The 19,556-nt window shown below is 42.3% G+C and overlaps 1 long non-coding RNA gene across 1 annotated transcript; it reads right to left on the reverse strand.

Moving 5' to 3' along the window:
* Positions 1-16,166: 16,166 nt before the first annotated feature.
* Positions 16,167-19,422, reverse strand: LOC311594288. Its single transcript, XR_014778028.1, has 3 exons — positions 19,319-19,422; positions 16,703-16,796; positions 16,167-16,406 (listed from the first exon to the last, which is right to left on the reverse strand). It is a non-coding gene; the product is annotated as an uncharacterized lncRNA (long non-coding RNA).
* Positions 19,423-19,556: the final 134 nt, after the last annotated feature.

A 19,556-nucleotide genomic window follows, 5' to 3' on the forward strand; every position in this document is an offset into this window, starting at 1 on the left:
ATATTCTATGATTCTGTGCATTCTCTATGTGTTGTTTTGAGTTTTACGTCATCTGGTGATAGAGCCTAACGTCCCATGCATAAGCCAAGCACTCTACCACTGAACGGCTATCCAAACAGCAGGGTTCAGTTTAAAAGAAGACCACACCAATCAGCTGAGAGGACAATGGCAGGCCAATGACCAAACAGGGAGAAACCCTGACTGGAGGCACACACAACAGCAGGTTTGGAGGGTTTTGTTTAGTTGTTATACGTACGTACATACATACATACATACATACATACATACATACATACATACATAATGTGTGTGCATACATTTTTTGCCTTTTTACTATGTGAAGATTTTGGTTTGTCTACTTTTGTATGTGATATCGTTTACACCTTTTAATAATTAAAAAGAAAGTTTAGAGCTGAGGAGATGGTGGTTAGTAAAGGGCTTAACTTGCAAAACCCAGGTTTGGTTTCCCTTTAAAAGTGCTATGTATGGTGCCTTATAATCCCAAGGCCGGGGACGCAAACCCAGGCAGATCCGCAGGGCTTACTGACCAGCCACCCTAGCTTAGTTGGCAAGTAAGAGGTACTGATGCAAAACGAGACAACAACAAAGGCGAACAACACCTGAAGAATGACACCTGAACTTGTCTTCTGGTCACATGTATGCATTCACACATATACCTGCACATGGGTGTGTACACAGGCTTAACTGAGTATAATAGTTTGCATTTAAAAACTCAGCCTTTGTGAAACAGAAGCAGAAGGGTTGGGAGTTCAAAGCTAAGTATTGTATTCAAGTCCAGCCTGGGCTACAAGAGACACTGTCTTAAAAGAAAAAAAAACAAAAACAAAACAAAACCTCAATATCGGCCATATATCAAGGGTAACTCTGGTTATTCTGTTAGAAACTGCTATTTCCTCTCAGGCCCTGTGGGGAACACTGTAAAGCGAATCAAGGTGATGAATCAGTACAGAGAGGGGCAAGCCAGACATTTTACTCCCGTTGAAAGGAACTCCTCAACCCTCACCAGATAAGGCTCCAGCATTGCTTCACTCTCCCTAGGCAAACAGTATTTTGGAAGATGGGCACCTAGAAAGGTCACTGGCATCAGCATTTCCTAATACAAATTTCCTTCTACCACTTATAAGTGATACGGTTCCCAGTCACACGTACATGTGTTTCTATGTCTGTGGAATTGGGGCTGTGCCGAGCTGTGGCCAAGAAAGCCATGCAAGGCTTAGGTAGCATATTTTTCTTCCCTGAAGTACATTCAATAAAGGTGTGTCCTAGACTTGATAAAAAAAAAAAAAGGACAGGACTTTCCTTTCCAGGTAAAATGTTTCACCTCTCAGAAAGGAGAGGCCAGGAACTAGACTGCTCAGAGAGTCTCTTTCCCTGCCTGGTTTCATGGTCAAGCCTGAGTGACAAAGCTCTGGCACCACGTTTGGAGCACGAAACACGAGCAGCCATTTCATCATGTAGTTACAAGTGGACATGTGGGCCAAAGTGATCTTCAGTGGCTTTCAGGAGAGCTCTAGAAAAATCCTTGGAATTAATGGAACAGATGGTCAGGGTTGCCTGTCTGATTTTGTTTCCCAACTGCCTACCCTCCTCACCCTCGGCCTCTAAGTCCTCATGAGCCTTCAGTCTTGGATACGTTAGATGGTCTTTGTTTTCTCTACTGAATCGCAACAGCATAGAGAAATATAAAGACACATAGGGAGAATTCTATTACTCTGGGCTCTAATGGAGCAAGGCTGCTGCCCTCTGAGTTTCACCCAAGGAGTTAGCTTTTGTCGACAAAGCCACAATCCCCATGCCTGACTTCGCCCCACATCAATCACCCCTGGTTCTCTAAACTCCAGTCCACATGGACCATCACAGCCATTCATCCTGAAGGCATTAGTTAACCAGCCACTTGCCCAGGAAGTCATTTTCTGATCCTCACAGTGTATTAGATCTGCTCCTACATACTCCAGCTGCATCCTTACTGCTCTTGTTATCTTCAGCATCACCTTTCCATCAAACTATAAACTGTATGAGGCCCATAGAAAATCCTCTGTATCTCTAGCATGCAACATCCTCCCTGGGGCACACAGTACTTGTTGAAAGACTAGAATTTGAAGGTTCTACTCATAAGTAAATATTACATGCCTCTCAAGACAATTGAGACCTAGTGTTGTAGCAGATGGGATTGACAGGAAACCAAAAGGGAGAATGGACTTCCATTGGGCTTCCTACGGACAGTGTGCTATGTCGGACACTTTGCTTTTAGTACTATCATTTTCTGCCTTGAACAACAGCTAGGATGCAGATACTATTCACATTTCTGCTTTAAGAATAAAGGAACTAGGGCTCTGAGAGGTTAAGTAAATTGGCCAAGGTTAGAGTCGCCCTTGGAGTCGCCCTAGAGAATAGAGTGTCAATTTCTCATCTTCTGCTGTATCAGGAATTGTTCGTGATGTCATATGTCCCTCACATAGCTAACAAAAATGTCTCAGAAGTAACAGCAGCTAATTTCCATAATGATTATGTGAGGCTGTTGTGAATGTGTCCTGATATTCTATTTTGTCACTTTAGCAATGACAGGCTTACATTTCTATATCACTTAGCTATGGTGGCTTAGTCTTGACCTCTAACCTTCTCCTACTCTTTGAAATTGCTTCATTTTTCTCCCTTCAAAGGAGCCAGAACTGCTTTAGCCACGAGGCCCCGCAACAATTTCCTTCCAAATCCTTTATTTTTCAGGCTGCATTGAGGTTACTGGCTCTCCAAGAGGGTTCACTCTACTCCCACCCCATCCCTAAGTGCCTGGGCACATGGCCTGCTGGAAAGCAGAGCATTGTGTTTAGCCTCATAATTATGGCCAAGTGTGTGGACTAAAATGTAAGTTTAAATCATGGTTCCATCCCTCCATGCTTCAGTTTCTACACTTATAAAATACAAGTGATAATTGTATCCATATCTTAGGATTGTTCTGGAAAATAGCTGATGTAAGAAATGGCCTGCAAGTTGTAACACACATCTATAATACTTGGGAGATGTAAGTAAAAGAATTGTTGTGGAAGATTTTTTTGTTTTTTTATGTAAGCATGTGTTTGTTTTAATCCTAGGTGTAGAACATGGGGGATGCTCCAGTGTGTCCACAGCTGATAGCTGCCTCCTGAGAGGGCACATGATGTTTGTCCACTAGAAGAGGAACTGCCTCATGCAGGAGTGTGATCTTTGTCAGACTCAAAGAGGGACTGGTGACTCGGATGAAGAAGAAGGCCACTGATGCTTCCCCCTGCTTCTCTTGGTTGCTATTGATGCAGTGTGACCAGAAGAAGTAAGAGATATCCCGGAACAAGGATTAGACTTGCCCCCCAAGGAACCCGATGACCCTAAGCAACAGGAAGGAGCTAAGGAAAACTACGTTCCCTCTCCCCACTAACTTTCTTTTTCCCCTACCTAGTGTTGGAGTGTTGGAAGGGATTGGGGTGGAGTAGGGTGAAAGAGATTTAAAGAACCCAAAATAAAAATAGTTGTTTAAAAGTATGCCAATAGAGAATCATGAATTCAAGGCCAGCCTTGACTCTAGAGAGAGATAGAGCTAACAGGGACTATGGGGGAACCTTGTCTCAAACAAACAAACAAACAAACAAAAAAACAGAGGAATGGATAAAGAAATGTGGGGTGTGTGTATGGTGTGTGGTTTGGTTTTTTTAATCATAAAGAAGGATGGGATTATACTATTTGTAGGAAAATGGGTACAACTAGAAATCATTGTATTAAGTGAATTAATGCAGGCTCTGAGAGAAGTATTGTGTATTTCTCTCATTCGTGGTTCCTAGATTTTGTACAAACACAAAAAATCATGCATACATACATACATGACTTGAGATAAACTGTCTAGGGGAACAAAGGAGACTTATAGAAGCTGGGAGGAATATTAAATGAGAGAAGGGGGACATGGGCAAGAATTTGTTCAACTTACAATGTATGCTAATACACACATGGAAAATGCATACGATAAAGAGAAAGAAGTGGCCAGCGGGGCCCATTGCAAATATTAACAAATGTGAGCATTGATGTTGTTGTTGTTGTTTTTGTTGTTTCCAACACCACATGGGGACAGCATAAGCAATCTTTATTAAGTGTCCAGTCAAGAAGCCCAGACCTCCTTTCTCTTCATCTTATAGAATGAACCAGAAACTAACCATCCCTATTCATTAGTGAATTGAGGAAAACACTGCCTAGACAGAACACACTCCAGCCCCTCTAGTGAGCCTCCCCCATTCTATATTTTTCTGCATTTTTGAAGGGTTTTCTTTCCCTAGAATACTGGCTTCTCCTCACCAGTCCTCTGATGGCAGAAAAAAAATTCATTCCCCTTTCTAACTGAATCACAGCTTTAATAAAACTATTGTATTTGACCACAGGCTTAAGAAACAGCAATATAACATAATACAAGAAGATCATTAAAGTTCTATAAAGTGAGTGTTCTTTCTGCTCCTTCATTTCCAGTGTCCTGGAGCCTTAGATAAGGGATAAACATTTTTAATCAAAATCTAAATAACAGTAAATCTCACTTTTTATTTCATTTCAAGTATTTTTCCAGTTAAGTGTGCGAGTATGTGGTGTTTTCTAATTTCCTGTGTAGATCAGATAGATGTATTTGATGTACTATAAAAGAGTTTGGAGTTGTTGCTCTCCTCTCCTCTCCTCTCTTCTCTTCTCCCTTTCTTCTGTTAAGTTTCAGGGTGCTTTTCTGATTGCAATTCCAGCACACATCTCCTCTCTGGTTAAGCTGTCAGAGAAGTGAGCCAAGACTGATTAAAATTCTAGAGACGGATTTGTAAAAGGAAAAAAAAAGTACTGGGAGGTAAAACAAAAGCAAAAACAAAAAAACCATTAACTTGGGGGAAAACTAAGAACAAAACAGACATTAATTATTTCATCCAAGGGCCACAGTCTACAAAAAAAAAAGTTTAAAGAAAAATGGAACCTTTTTCTTCTTCTGTGCTTTTTCTGCTCTTGCTTTGTAACATGACCAAGGACATAGGCACTGAAATCCAGCAAAATTGGCTGCCTCTGTGATCAAGTAACTAAACCTTAACAACAACAACAACAATAACAACAACTAACATGAGTATGTGCATGCATGTCTGTGGGTCTACATGTGTGTGAATGCCAGAGAATGATTCCAAAGTCTTCTCAATCACTCCCCATCTAGTTTGTTTTTCTTTTCTTTTTTTTAATTAAGCTGTATTTACTGTTATTGTATGTAAGCATGTCACAGGAGGTGGTGCCACAGTAACTGAATGTGTAGAGGTCAAAGGACAACAGTCTGTACTGTCCTTCTGTCATGGATTCTGGGGATTGAACTTAGGTCATCAGCAGTGAGGAGAACAGTACATGCTTTCGTCCCCTGAGACTTCTCCATCTTAGTTTTAAAGACAGGTCTTTTACTGAATTCACTGAGTTGGTTGGAGCAAGTGGCCATTCAGAGGTGGGGATCCTCCTGTTTCTGCTCCCTGGAGCTCTCACATTAAGCTTATTAAGTGAATGGTGAGATCCTTGTTTGTATGGTATCCACTTTAACAACTGAGCCATCTCTCCAGCCCAAGTAACTAAACTTCCCTGAGCTGCATCTGTATTGTCTGTAAATGGACATGATAGAAACATAATTCATAAGGCTGACAGAAGTCTGACTTAGCACAGAATCCAATGCATAATAAATGAAATAGCTCATTACTTAAGTTTATGGAGATATTTACTAATGTAACATTTTGAACAATATACAGTTTCCAAGGGAATTTTTCAAAGGGTACACATACTTGAGACATTTTTTAAATGTCTGAGCTAACATGAAAGAAAATTAAATCACAGACAAGCCCAGAAATGGGTTGTCAATGAAATTTCCCATAGTTCCATAGCTGGAGGCTGGATAGTCCAATATCAAGGTACCCACAGATCCAGTGCCTGGTAAGGGTCTGCTTCCTGATTGGCAGGTGTCCGTCTTCTTGTAGTGTTTTCTTACGGCAAGCTCATGAGCCTCTCTTCTTACAAAATCACTGATCTGATTCATGAGGCTTCCATCCGCATGACCTGCTTACTGACAAAGTTCCTGTCTCCTACTACTATCTCATTGATGGTTGAGATTTTGATGTATGATGCTTTTGGTGGGCACATAAACATGCAGTCTGTAACCCACAAAGTGATGCTATGCAGCATTTGCTCTTTGTGGCTCTCTACCCCATGCACCTGCTGTGTTGTTGTCCTGATGTACACCGTTTAAATCTCCTCGGTAAAGCCATGATCCGTAACCAATTGGATTTCGTAAAGTGCTAGTTAACCACAGAACACTCACCTTATATAACTCCATGAGGGCAGGATCATGTTTGTTATATTCCTGACTGAGACCCTGGTCTCAAGCCTCAGGGAGACTCAATGAAGGTGTTCAGCCATAGGCCTCATTGACTGAGCTCAGGATGTCAATCAACTTTGCCTCTTTTTTTTTTTTTTTTTTTTTTTTTTTTTGAGGCTCCAGGAAAGGATTTGTTTTCTTGGCTTTTCTAGACAAGAAAAAAATGTTTTCTAACAATTTTTGGAATTGTTTTTTGGGTTGTTGGCTTTTGTTTGTTTGTTTGTTTGTTTGTTGAGAATTTCATATATGAGTGCTATATTTACATCATTTTCACCTATCCATCTCGCCACTCTTTATTATTGCTGTGTTTTAGCTTTGCTCACATGTTTGTGTACTTGGAACTGAAAACTTTGGATTGGATAACCTATCAAGAAACTGACCTAGTTGTTGTTTTCATTTAGAAATTAAGTGTGCTATAGGAGATATGACTGTGTGCCACGTTGACGAGAGGCGGACTTGTGGTGGCGGCTCTTGGTATTGATTTAACCGCATCTGGAATTAACTAGAACCCAAGAGGCTTTAAGTACATCTGTGAGGATTTTTTTTTTCTTAATTAAATCATTTGAGGTAGAAAGAACCATCTTTAATTTGGAACTTTTGAGGCAGGGTGATCTACCATTAATCTGGGCCACACCTTCTGGTGGCAGCCTATATAAAGGACACAGAAGAAGGTAGCTCTTTGCCCTTTGCCTGCTTACCCTCACTCTGGCTGCCAAATGCTATTCCTTCACTAACTTTAGAGCCTGCTTGTTAGGCATCCTACTGTATTCGGAGAGCCAGCTGAGACATCCAGCCTCACGGATCGAACAGCTACTAATTTCTTGGACTTCCTGTTGGTAGGGAGCCATGGCTGGACCAGCAGAACCACAGCCTATAAGCTACTCTAACAAATCCCTTTTCTGGATATGTAAATTCATTCTATCAGTTCTTTTCCACTAGAGAAAACCCTGACTAACATGGTAACCTTTTGTTTGCCACCTTCATTTCTTTTTGCCATGTTGCATAGCATAAGTCACAGGTTCTGAGTACTGGAGTACAGATATCTTTGCTGGGTCATTGCTCTGTCTATCATGTAGGTTGCATTTTTGTTAACAGTGGCAAACATTTGCAAGAGTCCAACATGCATCAGGCGGTTCAGTGCCTAAGAACTTTGCAGAAATCCACTGCTTTTATCCACACAACCACTCGATCAATCAGGAACATCATAAGCCCTGATTTGAAAGACATCAAAGCTAAAGATCCCAGAACTTTAAATTCCAAGGTCATAGATGTAATCATCATCAGAGCTGGGGTTTGAACCTAGGATCATTTGCAAGGCCTCTTAACACCTGCATTGTCTCATTAGAAATGTCAAATATAACTGTTGGTGTGGATGAACTCAAATAATAGAACATTTCTGAATGAAAGTCTCAGAGAGTACCTTACACATCCAAGTGGCAGCTTGGTGCATGCTTTATAATGTGTGAATCCCCTCTGCTGACAGTCGACCCTTGGAGGTGATAGAGAGTGCTATCAGAATGACTTACTCCAAACCCAGGGCTCCAGGGCATGGCTGGATTTGGGAGTTAAGTGATCAGATCAGTCATCAGGTTTTGGTGGAGAACAAAGGATAAAAACAGGGTTTCATGTAGCCCAGTTTGCCTTGAATTTTTCATATAGCTGAGAGTGAACTTTAATCCCCGATTCCCCTGCCCCCACACGCCAAGTGCTAGAATACCCCATACACAGCACAAGTATGGGGTACACCACCACACTTGGCAACAATCAGTTGTCTACTCTCTCTTCGATCAATCTTCCTCTAAATTAACTCTTTGTGTTAGCACAATAAGTGCCACAGCATTCCTAACTGCAAGATAAACGGGTGAATGCCTCTTTCTCTTTCCAAAGTCCAGAGGAGATGCATGTGACCTCTCATTGGCTCTGCCAGAAACCCTGGTCCATCTTTGAAGCTGTGGCTATGTTTGGGTAAACACACATGCTAACTGCTTAGCTCTGAGTTACCTCATCCTTCCAGAGTTCAGTCATGAGCCAGCATCTTTAGAACCATAAAGCCTCACAGACATCAGGAAGGGGCATTTGAGACCGAAAGAACAGCAGACTTGCTTATTTATAGGGACTTACTATCTCCTACAGGAAGAAACCCAAAGGGTGAGAGTTCTGGGCTATTTAAATCTGAAGCTTAAGTCATGTCAAGGGTTGATATGCTCTTGTAGGACCATTTAGGTTTGCCTCCAAGATTACAAAATGGCTTCCACAGCTTGTCCCCCATGGCAAGATGCTAAAGTAAGAAGGAAAGGGTGGATTTCTTCATGTATGCTTCTTCCTTTTGTTCAAGAAGAAAATATTTTCCATAAACAAAACCAACACAGAAGCTTCTCAGAAGACTTGCCTTGTTTGGTTTGTAAGGAATAACAGAGTATAGAAATGAGGATGCAATCAGCTAAATATGGAGAGATATTGGATATTTTAGTTACCCAAAAGAGGCCAAGAGGGTCTGGATGAATATTATACAAAGGATGTCTGGCTGCAGGATATTTGATCCCATTGTGAACCCTAAAACTGTGGAGAAGAAGGGGCTTTTGACCTTTGACTTTTGGTTTTTTTTCTTCTGAGGATCTGTGAACCCCAAGATTGTAAACTGTAAAAAAAAAAAAAAAAAAAAAACTATTTCTCATTTGGTGTAGCTCAGCCCTAACACAAACTTTTAACCCAAGAACTTTCTGTTTATTGTAAACAGGTAGGTATGGTGTAGCTCAGCCCTAGCACACACCTTTAATCCAAAAGTTTTCTGAAAACAGGATTAAATGAAGTTAACCCTAGGTCAAGAGGTAGAGCAAGTAACCAGTGACAGGGATTAAACAGAAGGGAGAACCTTGAGTTGGAAGATATTTAAGACATAGTGGAGACAAAGGGGCTTTGGCTTTAGGCTTTCAGCTTTTTCCTTCTGAGATGTGAGCTAAGAAGAAAGGTTTTTCTCCATCTGGCATGTCGGCTGAGTAGGAAGATCAGCTGCGTCCTTTCTCTGCCTCTTTGAGCTAGTAGGTTTTCACCACAGTATCTGCCTCTTGAGTCTTTATTGGTGTAATTGTACATTTGGGATTTTGTTTTTAAAAACAACAATGTCTATTGGAGCTGGACCAAAGAGAGAGTGGTTCAAAGCCCGTACTCCACTAGGTCTCTCTGGGGGAATTCATAGTGAGATTCACAATAAATAAATCTCTCAGAGAGCCAGCATGGCTACATTGCACTAGTTACTCTTGTGTTACTCTAACAAAATGCTAACACTAAAATTTAATGAAAGAAAGATCTGTTTTAGCTCACAGGTTTAGGAGGTTTGGTTTCTCCTGGAGGGCATGGCAAGCAAGCCGGGCAGCTCACGTCACCTCAGGTCAGGAAGTGTCATAACATTTAGCTTCCATCTATCCCAATTTCATTCCACTCAAGGACCCAGCCCACAGGACAGTCCCACCCTCATTCTGAGTGAGTCTTTCTGCACCAGCCAATCTTCTCTGCAAATAGTCTCACCCGGAGGTCTGCATCATCTAAGCTAATGATGCTAAATCCAGTTAAACTGACAGTGAAAATTAACCTTCCCACATATGGACCATGGTAATTGTTTCCAAAACTCCTCATTGCAATCCCTCCCACCATACACGCCCTTCTATAGAGTAACTGAACAGATTTGGAAGAGGCTTTCTTCTTTTCTTGAATCTTGGCTGGCCTCTCCCTTGCTTTGGAATACTTTTATAGGGAAAGTATGTGTGACATCTGGCCTAGGCTTTAAGGAGCTTTGAAGCTTCCATTTTTGTTTTCTTGGAATCCAGATTCTACATACAGAGGTTATCCTACTGGAGGGGAAGTGCAGAGGGAAAATGGCCCCAGAAAATGAGAGTGAACACGGAAGAGAACTGAGGCTGCCAAACAGCTGCTAAGCATGTGAGGGATGGGATCTTGTGTGTTCCAGCCCCAACTGAGCATCCAGCTGCTTGCAGCTGCATGAGTGGGCCTCCTCAGACACCACCATATGGAGCAGAATAGCTCAGCTGAGTCCTGTTGGCTCACAAGGTCCCAAGAAAACTTTGATCATTATTGTTTTAAGTCATGAGACTTGGGAGGCCTGTGTGGCACAGAACAGGGGAAGCGGAAGTCCTCCGCTCATTTCTGACTGCCGGTGAAATCAAAGGCTTGCTCAGAACATCTGGGTTTAGTAGAGGCAGCAGTTTGGTGAGAGCTCTGGTTTCTTGTGCTTTCACATGTTGTTGTTGGGAGGGTTGTTTATTTCTGTTGATGGGATAGGATCTTGTGTAGCTCGTGCTGGTTTTGAACTTAATTGGCAGCTCAAGCTGACTTTGAACTACTCAGTCTCCTGCTTCCATCTCCCCGACGCTGGTCTTCATGGATATATGGCATCATACTTAGCTCAAGTACCTGGCTATCTTTTAAAAATAAATAAATAAAACTGTAATGCTTGGGCTGGAGAGATGGCTCAGTGGTTAAGAGCACTGGCTGCTCTTGCAAAGGTCCTGAGTTCGATTCCCAGCAACCACATGGTGGCTCACAACCATCAATAATGAGATCTGGTGCCCTCTTCCAGAGTGCAGGTGTACATGAAGGCAAAACACTGTGCACATAATAAATAAATAAATCTTTTTAAAAAACTGTAATGCTCTTTCTTTTAAACTCTACTTTTTGGGGGGTGTTTAGGCCTCAACCTCCCTACCATACATAGGAGAGAGATGGTTAGTGGCAAGAGGTGGCTTTGCTTCTCCAGGCTGCTTAGTGTCAAATGGGTTCTGCCAACAGTACCAGCCATCAGTCTCCTCCAAGCTGCTGAGCCCCAAAGCATTCATTCCTCTCTGTTTGTCTGCTCCAAACCATCTCTAGTCTCTTCCAACTGCTACACACCACAGGCCAACACCACACACCACAGGCCAACACCGCACACCACCTCAGTCTCTCTCTGTGCTCTTATTTATATCCTCAGAGCCCTAGACCATGCCCCTCTCCCTGGTGTGTGAGGAAGGTGGTTAACAAGCTGGCAAAAGACACACCTCTCAGGAGACAATAAACAGATATGGACAAGCTAAAGCTCAACCTAAAATCCTACACTTGGGATTAGAACAAAACCGTATTTATATAACACGATTGAGTTTACAAAGAAACCAAAACTTCCACTATATAAAACCCAAACCAAAGAGGGGTGGGGAAGGACAGGAAAGTGTGGCGGCACAAGGACTAGAGCGTTGGAGGTAGAGGGATCAACTTAAGGTTGTCATCAGATAAATAGTGAGGTGAAGACCAGCCTGGGCTGCATGAAACCCTTTTCCAAAAAATAAAAAAAGCAGAGTGGAGAATGCAGCTCAGTCGATATAGTGTTTACTGGCATGTATGAAGCCCTGGTTTGATCCACAGCACCACATATACCTAGAAAGAAGCAAAAAGATCAGATGTTTAAGGACATCTGCACAGTCAGATCACAGCCATCATGGGTCACATGAGATCCTGATTTTAAAAAAATAGCAATAGTGAAAACTCATATTTCTGCATTCTCATTCTCTGGCATGATTGTTTCACTGTACACAATGGGGCACTTTTAGCTTTTGTTTATGCATAACGTAGTGACTCCGATTAGATGATTGTTTACTATGTGCTTGGCACAATCCTAAGTATATTAGCTTAGATTTTATATGCTCTTGAATTTTATTGATACCAGAATTTAAAATTTTTAAATAATGGAGTTGGAGTAAGGATAAAACATGATTGTAGCCCCAGCATTTGGGAGGTTGTTGTATAAGGACTGAGTTCAAGGCGAAATAAGGAGTTAGACAGTGAGTTTGGCGTCTACTAGCTAAGTAGTAGTGGACCTGGATCCACATCCCAAAATGCTAGACTCCGAAATGTTTTCATGTTTACCACCAGGATAAACAACCTCACTGACTCTCAACGGCATCTTCTGCACAGATGAGGTTTTTCTTTCTTGTGTGATGCAGAGACTCCATTCAGCCCGACTCTCTTCGTGTTTTGACTGTGCCTTAGGGTGGGTATAGATTTCAGGGGTAAGCCAGAGCAGATGTTTGGAATCTTCAAAGAGTTCTCCGTTACTGCACATTTGCTGTACATCTCTAGGACGCTTTCTCTGGAGCGGAAACAGAAAACGCTGAGTTTTCATCCCGCAGAAGAGTTATAGCCATGGCGCTTCTCATCCCTTCCCACACTGTTTTCTTACTGTGTTAGGATTCCTGGGCTCCTCCCATCCTTAAGGTGCTTGAATTCTGATTTAGAAATGGTCTACTGTCTTGCTGAGTAAGGTGGGGGGGGGGCGGGCAGGGGGAGAACAGAGGGAGGGGATCGGGGAGGTAAGAAGGGTTAAGCAGGAAGGACGCTGGATCAATGAAGGCAAAATATAGTTTAGGAGTCTCTGGACACTAGTAACCTAAACTATCTCTGCTGGTCACTCTATCCAATGACTGTGTGTGACAGTTTGCCTGGGGCCATTTTGATCTTCACCTAGTGTCCTGACATAGCTGTCCACAGGCTCCATTGCACCTATCTCAGGGCATCCTGACCCCGTCAATAACCATGTCACACCCTCGGCCAGCACTCCAGAGTTTTAGAAAGCGGTATGTAGGATCACCAGTGTTGAGGGTACTCGGGTGAACCTCCCTAGCCTTTGTCCTGGAGGACACAGAGGTGAAGACACATCAACAGCTTTCCAAAAATGCAGCACAATAGCAGGCAGCGTGGAACTCAGTGCTGGGCAGCCTCTGGGGGAGGAGATGAAGCAGATGTGCCAGGAGATGAAACAGCAAACTTAAAGGCAGGAGGGCAGACACATCTACAGAGCACGCAACTGCTCCCAACAGCCGTGTATACCGAGTACATCCTCTCTTTGCCCTAAGATGAATGAATGGTCAGCACTCAGTCCTTTCCTTCCACAGGTTAATACCTCATCTTGTTCCAGTATTGTCTAATACCTCATTTCGTTTCAGTATTGCCTGTCATGCAAGATTCTTCCCTCAAGAAAAAGAAAGACCCGTTTTATGTTGGAATTTCCACCAAATACCTCATTTTAAATGAAAAACAAATAATAGCAACAAAAACTTTTATTTTTGGTACTGTTTCTGTTTTTGAGACATAATGTTATTCTGTAGCCCAGGCTAGCTTGGTGCTTACTGTGTAGCCTAGGGTGGACTTAAAGCAATCTTGTCTCATCCTCCCAAGTGCGGGAATTATAAGCATGGGCTGCCACACTCAGCTTCCATGTGAACTCATTTTATGAGATGATTTCCTAGTTAACTTTATTTTAAATGAAAAAAATTCTATTTGAGAAAGAAGGTAAGGTGGGGGAGCAAAAAGAGGAAGAGAGAGAGAGAGACAGAGACAGAGTCTTAGTATTATTCATTGTCTATGGCTTAGTCATTCAACCCTCAAAAAGCTTGCCATGACAAACGCTGGAGAAAACTGTGACAATGATATGCTCTGAATAATTGCACCAGTGATTTAAAAAGTGTCCCTAAGCCAGGTATGGTGGGTCCCCCTGTAATGCCAGCACTGGGGGCTTCAGCAGGAGGTTTGAGACTCTAGGTCACCTTGAGCTACTTAGCAAGGGGGAAAGTGGCTCTAGTAATGTGGGAGAGTCCAGGTCACTAATGAAGACCAGAATAAATCATTTCCCGAAATCTGATAGGCAAAATAGAACAAAAGAGTCAGTATTTAAGGGATGGGAGCATAGTTCAATGTAGAGGACAGATTAGAATAGCTGGAGCCCTGGATTCAGTCTGAGCACAACTAAATAAATACCATCCAGGTAGCGATGGCAAAAGCCAGTATTTCAAGATATTTTATGTAATATTTAATTTAAATTATATTTAATGAACTATATTAAATAATAAAGTAAATACTGCAAATTTTCATGTTTTACTCTATACTTTTGCACATTCATATTGACCATAAAATGTGGGTGGGCACCAGAGTATAGAGCTGAGGAATTAGAAAGAGAGTTAAAGTTGGAAGGAAGTTAGGTTGTCAAATCAGAGAGGACTTGGGTGTTATACCCAGTTCAGGGTTGACAGTGGTGTGATCTATGTGTGTTGAGAAGGTAAGGCTACAGTAACTAAATTCCTGTTTCAGGGGAGGTATTCTGATGGCAGAATGAAAGGCAGTACAGAGGAAAAATGTATTCAGTTTTTCTTATGATTACCTCACAAACCAGATCAGGTCTGACATCAGGTATATTTGAGGAATGGGGCATTTTATTCACACACCAAGAAAATGCCTAGTTCTGCAGTGGGTACCAGCTACGGGTCCTGCAACGTAATCGTGATGCCTTTCTGAAGATATCATCCAATTCCACAGGCCAAGGAACTCAGTCCCTGGAAGCATCATCCCCCTTCAGATGCCAATCACATGCTGCAGGTTGCTTTGCCTGTGCTTCTGGCTTTCTCGATATAAATCCTGCTTCTCACAACCTTCCTGCCAGTTTGATTAATGTGCTAGAGTGGTTCACGGAACTCAGGCAGACACATTTACAATTTTCTGATAAAGGATGCTAATTCAAAGGTCCTGAGTATAGGGGAGCATGGCTATAATCCCAGGAGGATCTTCTCAAGTTCCAGGCTAGCCTGGGCTACTTCACGTGACCCTATCTGAAAAAGAAATAAGATGAAACAGCAAACAAGCCAAGACAGATAAAGCGATGAATATGGTAAGGCATATTTGGTGATGGGGACCCATAGGTCACTCTTCAGCGACAGAATCCTGAGAGTGAGAGAGAGAGAGTGCAGTGTTGAGTAGATCCTTTTATAGTCAGGCAGACACCCGGTGGCAGGTGATGATGTCAGAGGTTGCTAGGCAGCCTAGAGGCAGATCAGAGAGGTAGCCGGCTAGCAGGCTAGCAGATCAGCCCATGAGCTAACAAGGACTCCTGAGCTGAACAGAAGCCTCAACTTTCATGAGATCAACTCCCCTAATGTTTGGTCATCACAGTCTAAACTTGAAGTAACTACTAGGACGATGTATCATGTGAAGCTTTGTTTTTTGGAGGCATTAACACATTTAGGGAGCGTGAGAGACAGAGTAAGTTAACTGATAGCCTCCTCTCGTTTCCCCCCCTAGTTACATTGCTGTGGTCTCTCGTACCAGACAAGTTTCTACATAGGTAGTATTAAATATTGAACCAGCCTGTTAAGAAAGCTGTCTCATTCTACAAAGAAAACACAAATCCCTACTCTAAGCCATGCAAGCATGCACAAAAATGGCCTGAAGATGGACTTCACTGTGAAAAGCAAAGGAAAAGATGAGAGATGATGGAGTTGTGGATGGAGGTTTCCAGAAAAAAGGAAGAAGGAAAGAGAAAAGAAGAAAGAGAGGCAAAGAGGGAAGGAGGGAGGGATGGGGAGAAGGGGAGAGAGAGAGAGAGAGAGAGAGAGAGAGAGAGAGAGAGAGAGAGAGAGAAGGAAGAATAACAGAATGTCCCGATTATATGGTGAAAGGAAAGGAAAAGCCTTGTACTGGTCAGGTATGCCAGCCATGTCCTGCAGCAGATCAGGACTGAGAAGTGCTGGGAGAACCTGGAGCTTTGTCCTGGGTCTGAAGCACACCACACAGGATGGTGTAAAACACTGAGACAAAACCAATTTCTTTAGTTCTGTCTATGTAAAATTTAATACATACATTAAACAAAACAATGCACTTTTTAAAAGGTACATACATGCACAATGACATTTATCAAACAAACTGAAGAGTGTTTTTGTGTGAAACTTTTGGGAACAATTTAGGGCAATACGAATAGATTTTGGAGATAAAGAAGAAACAGAGTTAAATTAAAGTTAAAAGAAATAAGAAAGTTGCCTTGCATGAACTAAGGTCAGATTAGAATCTGAGTAATGTGACTGACTGGTTTACCTGCACTCAAGTTCCAGAATAAATAATAAACAGAGAGACCAGGCCTCAGGGAGGTTTGCCTCATAATCCTTGATTTACAAGGGCAGTGCACCAGCCTCTGAAATACAAAATCTTTAATTAGTTCCAGTCCAGAGGTGACTGCTTTTCCAAGTGGAGAAATGGAAGGCAAACTTGAAGATTTCCCCCCTTCATTCCCAGAGTGCTGATCTCACAGATGATTAAGTGTCTGTCTTCCTTCTTAGCAGTCCAAGCAGATAAAAGCCAAGACCACCCCCCAGGAAAGCATTTCCAAGCAGAGGAGCTTGAAAACATCATTTTGACAAAAAGAATTAGCATCAGCCTGGGTTTAGGGAGCTGGCATGAGACCAGGGAGGAAGTCAGAGATTAACTCACAATTGACTGGACGTTCTTTCATAAAATTCCCCGGCCTGCAGTTTCCACACTGGCAAAATGGAGGCATCCACTAGAAGTAATTTATAGAACGCAGCTGAAAACAAAGATGAAGCGAGCGTCAGGGGAATGTTTTGAATTCTTGAGGTGAAAGAAAAGATGATTAAGAAAATGAGGTATGTTTAGCAAGTAACATATTAAATAAATGCCATCAAATATCTCGATTAGGGCTTATCTAGGATTATTTTTGCAGATATTTGTTTTTAAAGTGGAACTAAGTATTCATGCTATTATACTAAGCAGCTGTGAACCGTTCAACCATTCATGTGTGAGCACTGAACAAAATGAAATGCTCAGAAAAACGTCGCACCAAGCAACGCATTATTTTACATATCCACCACCAATAACAGCCTTTTGAGGAGCAGAGTCAGGCCCAGCCCGGACGCCTTCATTCTTTATATTTTGGTGGGGCTGGAATGGGCTGAGAGGTATCATATTTCACTGTACTGACATAATAGAATAAGATGGTCGCTAATACGATAACAGGAAGAGATGAGATTTAGGTGATCTCAGGGGCTTGTTGGAGAAAATGAAACCAGGCGCTGAGATGACAGTCTAATTACATAAAAATGGGGCTAGCAGAAGGGGGCCCAGCCACTTTCTCAGCAGAAGTGGACTTTGAAGTTTTTGCTCTCTTTTTAAACTTCTAAAAGCTTTTCTAAAACTAATTGTGCTACATTATTGAATCATGCTAACCTTAGCACTTCTTATTTGGAGCAGCGGAGGAAGATGCACATTGCTACCACAGCTTGGGTGGAGGTGAGGGGTGGGGTGGGGATGGGGGTGGGAGGGAGTGGGGGATGGGGGTGTGGGGGGATGGGGGTCATACCACTAGGAAGCAGCCAGTTGTGTGTGTGTGTGTGTGTGTGTGTGTGTGTGTGTGTGTGTGTGCGCGTGCGTGTGTGTGTGTACATGCACGTGCTTGCACTCTTGTTTAGTTTTCTTCCCAGAATTAAAATTGTTAGTTAGCTAGTTAGATATTAGCATGTTTATAGGGATGGGCTTGCATAGTCAGCAGCTTGTAAGAACAAGAACCCAAACTGCAAGTCTCTGGTTACAAGGCAGAAGAATGAGATCTGAGCCACATCTCTGGTCCTAGTTAGAGACAGGCTATGCCACACTTCCTGGGAGGTCATTAATAAATAACCACGTTTTGTGAAATTACTGTTTAGCAGCAGGCTTTCTGGTGCTTACCATTGTTCCCTCCTTTAAGAATCAGTCCAAGTGGACCTGTCAATCACCTGGATAAGGAACCCATACCAGAGGAAAAGCTGTCTGTTCTAGAAACATTAGAAACCGGCTAAAAACTGCCAAAAATGTAGATCAGCATAATGTTCTCTTTGGCTGCTATCCAACAGTCACCCCTTAAGAGTGTGTATTGCTCTACAATGGTCCCCTTGGCCACTGTCCACCCTCACCCTTGAGAGGGCTCTATTCTACTCTGTAATAAACCCCATCTCTCTTCTTCACTGTGCTCTGTGTGTCTTATCTGAATTATTTTAATGGAGGTCCCCAGGACCAGGAAGCCACAGGGAGTCAAAGGGAGATCCTCAGTGACAAAATGTTTAAAGGCTTAAGACCTAATAGCCACATAATAACACACTCTTGCTATTTAGAAATATATCATTTACTTCAGAGATTCTCACATGCATTCACAAGAGTCACAGCTGCAAAATGCCCAGTCCTCCTCATCTGCCTGCTGAGCATCTTAGAGATAGATGCCTTACAGCTGCTGTTAACCACAGTGAGAAGACAATGCCAGTGCCAAGTGTGCTGAGCAGCCTGAAGATAATTCAAACTTTTGAAGTAACTGTTATGCAGCAATAGATCACAAGTACAAATTTTATTTCAGTGATGCTCTTCCGCAATAAAACTCTAAAATTGGAAAGGCTTTTGGCTTGGGCACCAGGAAGAAGCTAGCAGGACTTTAAAGTGAATATTAGAGAAAAACTGGAACCTCAAAGAAACTACTAGTTGAATTCTAATGGTCTTTGAGATAAGAGCTTAAAGAGAAAATGTTATTGGAAAGTAGAAGTGCTGTTTGTTATATAGAGACAGAGGGTTAGTGACAATGTCACCTGTAGTGATGTGGAAAGTAGAGAGTGTGTCTAATCGATTGGATATCACAGCCAAAGTCATTTCCCTGAAGAGTATTGAAGGTATTGCCTGGTACCTTTTCAAATGCAAAAGGAAAGAGGTAATATGGAGGAAGAACGAAGAAGAAGAAGAAGAAGAGGAGGAGGAGGAGGAAGAGGAAGAGAAGAAAGAGGAGGAGGGGGGAGGAGGGGAAAGGGAGGAGGGGGAGGGAAGGAGCAGAACAATGTCATCTCTGTGACCACCAGTCACATACCAGTTGGTGTATGGCTAAGGTCATAAAAGAGATTATGTCTTCCTCCACGCTCTTTCTTGCTTTGGGAAAATTCAGCTTACTATGACAGACAAGTGGTCCTGTAAAAAGTAGGTCCTCTCAATGGTCACATGAGTGAGCTCACTTGCAAGCAAATATGAGCTGTGGATTGGCCTTTAAATGCCTATAGTCTAGACAACAGCCTTGCTTACCTTTCTTAGCAAGACGTAGTTAAGCTGCCTCTGGAGTCCTTACTCATGGAAACTGAGACAGTACATGTCTGCTATCTCAAGGCTCGACATTCGAAGGTCATTTCCTAGAAAGTGATAAATTAATATGTCAAGACTATCTCTAGATGTTCCCAAAGACTACCACACCTGGAGAGTTGGATGGTTCCACTTTCACTGGAGAGGAGCAGGGAATGTGAACACCTTATTGAACCCACTAACT

This window comes from Acomys minous (genome assembly GCF_964271855.1).
Source record: "Acomys minous genome assembly, chromosome: 3".
Taxonomy (NCBI): domain Eukaryota; kingdom Metazoa; phylum Chordata; class Mammalia; order Rodentia; family Muridae; genus Acomys; species Acomys minous.